Below are 4560 nucleotides of genomic sequence, written 5' to 3'. Positions count from 1 at the left end.
CGACCCCGTGTGGAGTCTCCAAATCCAGCAGATCCCTGCGGTGCGCTCCCGCGCCGCTCCTCCCGGGGGAGGAAGGTGAGTCTCCCCGGATCTGCCGCTTGTTGGGTCCCTGCTGGAGGAGCAGTGGCCCGACTGTGCCGCGGATCACGGTCTATGACAACCCCGAGCTGAGAGCCCGCGCCTGGGCTCCGTCTCTGCAGCCGGCTTCCCTGCTTCGATACCTGGGAGCTCTGCCGCACTCAGGCACCCCCGGTCTTTCTGTGACCCCGAGGGTCCTGAGACCACACTGTCCCGCGAGGGTTCCACCCCCGCACTTAGCCACCAGAGCGATGTCCCTCAGCGGAGCCGACTTCTAAAAGTTCCGATTTTGTGCTCCGCGGCTCTATCACTTGCCAGAAGCGGCCAACGGAGGCCCCTCCCCCGCCGTCTATCCTCCCGAATAACGCCTCGGATTCACTTCTCCGCACCTCCTACCTTCCAGAAAGTGGTCGCTTTTCTGTTCAGAGAGTTGTTGCTATTCTTTTCTTCGATCTCCTGTTGAGTTTGTAGGTGTTCAGATTGGTTTGATCCCTATCCAGCTGAATTCCTGAGAGGAGACAAAATCCAGGTCTCCTACTCTTCTGCCATCTTGCTCCGCCCCCTCCACCCATATCTTTCAATAATCACTCTCAACGTGAATGGACTGAACGCTCCTATAAAATGGCACAGGGTTGCAGATTGGATAAAAAGACAGGACCCGTCCATATGCTGTCTACAAGAGACTCATTTTGAACCTAAAGATACATCCAGACTGAAAGTGAAGGGATGGAGATCTATCTTCCATGCCAGCGGACCTCAAAGGAAAGCTGGGGTAGCAATTCTTATATCAGACAAATTAGATTTTAAACTAAAGTCTGTAATAAGAGACACAGAAGGACACTGTATCATTCTTAAAGGGTCTATCCAACAAGAAGATCTAACAATTGTAAATATCTATGCCCCCAACATGGGAGCAGCCATCTACATAAGCCAACTGTTAACCAAAATAAAGAGTCATATTAATAACAATACGTTAATTGTAGGAGACCTCAATACTCCACTCTCAGCAATGGACAGATCATTGAAGCAGAGAATCAACAAGGAAACAAGAGCTTTGAATGATACATTGGACCAGATGGACCTCATAGATATTTACAGAACATTCCACCCTAAAACAACAGAATACTCATTCTTTTGAGCACACATGGAACTTTCTCCAGAATAGACCATATACTGGGTCACAAATCAGGTCTCAACTGATACCAAAAGATTGAGATTATTCCCTGCATCTTCTCAGACCACAATGCTCTAAAACTGGAACTCAATCACAAGAAAAAATTTGGCAGAAATTCAAACACTTGGAAGCTAAAGACCACTCTGCTCAAGAATGTTTGGGTCAACCAAGAAATCAAAGAAGAACTTAAACAATTCATGGAAATCAGTGAGAACTAACACATCGGTCCAAAACCTATGGGATTCTGCAAAGGCGGTCCTAAGGGGGAAATACATAGCCATCCAAGCCTCACTGAAGAAAATAGAAAAATCCCGAATTCACCAACTAACTCTCCACCTTAAAGGACTAGAGAAAAAGCAACAAACAATGCCTAAGTCACGCATTAGAAAAGAAATAATTAAAATTAGAGCAGAAATCAATGAATTAGAAACCAGAAACACAGTAGATCAGATCAATGAAACTAGAAGTTGGTTCTTTGAAAGAATTAATAAGCTCAATAAACCACTGGCCAGACTTATCCAAAAGAAAAGAGAAAGGACCCAAATTAATAAAATTAAAAATGAAAGGGGAGAGATCACGACTAACACCAAGGAAATAGAAACAATTATTAGAAATTATTATCAAAACTATATGCCAATAAACTGAGCAATCTGGATGAAATTGAGGCCTTCCTAGAAACCTATAAGTTGCCAAGACTGAAACAGGAAGAAATTGACAACCTGAATAGGCCAATAACCAGTAACGAGATTGAAGCAGTGATCAAAAACCTCCCAAAAAACCAGAGTCCAGGGCCTGATGGATTCCCTGGGGAATTCTACAAACATTCAAAGAAGAAATAATACCTATTCTACTGAAGCTGTTTCAAAAAATAGAAACAGAAGGAAAACTTCCAAACTCATTCTATGAGGCCAGCATTACCTTAATCCCTAAACCAGGCAAAGACCCCATCAAAAAGGAGAATTTCAGACCGATATCCCTGATGAATCTGGATTCCAAAATCCTCAACAAAATCCTAGCTAATAGGATCCAACAATACATTAAAAGGATCATCCACCACAACCAAGTGGGATTTATCCCCGGGATGCAAGGGTAGTTCAACATTCGCAAATCAATCAGTGTGATAGAACACATTAATAAGAGGAGGGAGAAGAACCATATGGTCCTCTCAATTGTTGCAGAAAAAGCATTTGACAAAATACAACATCCTTTCCTGATTAAAACTCGCCAGAGGATAGGGATAGAGGGAACATTCCTCAAGCTCATAAAATCCATCTATGAAAAACCCACAGCGAATATCATCCTCAATGGGGAAAGGCTGAGAGCCTTTCCCTTAAGATCAGGAACACGTCAAGGATGCCCACTCTCGCCACTATTGTTCAACATAGTACTAGAAGTCCTAGCAACAGCAATCAGACAACAAAAAGAAATAAAAAGTATTCAAATTGGCAAACAAGAAGTCAAACTCTCTCTTTTCGCAGATGACATGATACTTTATGTGGAAAACCCAAAAGACTCCACCCCCAAATTACTAGAACTCATCCAGCAATTCAGTAATGTGGCAGGATATAAAATCAATGCACAGGAATCAGTTGCTTTCTTATCCACTAACAACGCAACTGTAGAAAGAGAAATTAGAGAAACGATTCCATTTACAATAGCACCAAAAACCATAAGATACCTCGGAATAAACCTAACCAAAGAGGTAAAGGATCTATACTCTAGGAACTACAGAACACTCATGAAAGAAATTGAAGAAGACACAAAAAGATGGAAAAATATTCCATGCTCATGGATCAGAAGAATAAACATTGTTAAAATGTCTATGCTACCCAAGGCAATCTATACCTTCAATGCCATCCCGATCAAAATTCCAATGACATTTTTCAAAGTGCTGGAACAAACAATCCTAAAATTGATATGGAATCAGAAAAGTCCCCGAATCGCCAAGGAAATGTTGAAAAAGAAAAACAAAGTTGGGGGCATCACGTTGCCTGATTTCAAGCTATATTACAAAGCTGTGATCACCCAGACAGCATGGTACTGGCACAAAAACAGACATACAGACCAATGGAACAGAATAGAGAACCCAGATATGGACCCTCAACTCTATGGTCAAATAATCTTTGACAAAGCAGGAAAAATATGCAATGGAAAAAAGACAGTCTCTTCAATAAATGGTGCTGGGAAAATTGGACAGCCACATGCAGAAGAATGAAACTCGACCATTCTCTAACACCATTCACAAAGATAAACTCAAAATGGATGAAAGACCTCAATGTGAGACAGGAATTCATCAAAATCGTAGAGGAGAACATAGGCAGTAACCTCTTTGACATCGGCCACAGCAACTTCTTTCAAGATACAGCTCCAAAAGCTAGTGAAACAAAAGCAAAAATGAACTTTTGGGACTTCATCAAGATAAAAAGCTTCTGCACAGCAAAGGAAACAGTCAACAAAACAAAGAGGCAACCCACAGAATGGGAGAAGATATTTGCATATGACACTACAGATAAAGGGCTGGTATCCAAAATCTATAAAGAACTTCTCAAACTCAACACCCAAAAAACAAATAATCAAGTCAAAAAGTGGGCAGAAGAGATGAACAGACACTTCTCTGAAGAAGACATACAAATGGCTAACAGACACATGAAAAAATGTTCATCATCATTAGCCATCAGGGAAATCCAAATCAAAACCACACTGAGATACCACCTTACACCAGTTAGAATGGCAAAAATGGACATTCGGGAAAGAAACAACCAATGTTGGAGAGGTTGTGGAGAAAGAGGAACCCTCTTACACCTTTGGTGGGAATGCAAGTTGGTACAGCCACTTTGGAAAACAGTGTGGAGGTGCCTCAAAAATTTAAAACTAGAGCTACCCTATGACCCAGCAATTGCACTCCTGGGTATTTACCCCAAAGACACAGATGTAGTGAAAAGAAGGGCCATATGCACCCCAATGTTCATAGCAGCAATGTCTGCAATAGCCAAACTGTGGAAAGAGCCGAGATGCCCTTCAACAGATGAATGGATAAAGAAGATGTGGTCCATATATACAATGGAATATTACTCAGCCAGCAGAAAGGATGAATACCCAACTTTTACATCAACATGGGGAGATTATGTTAAGTGAAATAAGCCAAGCAGAGAAAGTCAATTATCATATGGTTTCACTTATTTGTGGAATATAAGGAATAACATGGAGGACGTTAGGAAGGGAAAAATGAAGGGGGGGGAATTGGAGGGGGAGACAAACCATGAGAGACTATGGACCTGAGAAACAAACAGGGTTTTAGAGGGGGGGGG

The sequence above is a fragment of the Phoca vitulina genome, unplaced genomic scaffold, assembly GCF_004348235.1.
Source record: "Phoca vitulina isolate PV1807 unplaced genomic scaffold, GSC_HSeal_1.0 scaffold712, whole genome shotgun sequence".
In the NCBI taxonomy this organism is placed as follows: Eukaryota; Metazoa; Chordata; class Mammalia; order Carnivora; family Phocidae; genus Phoca; species Phoca vitulina.
This window is presented reverse-complemented; position numbering follows the sequence as displayed.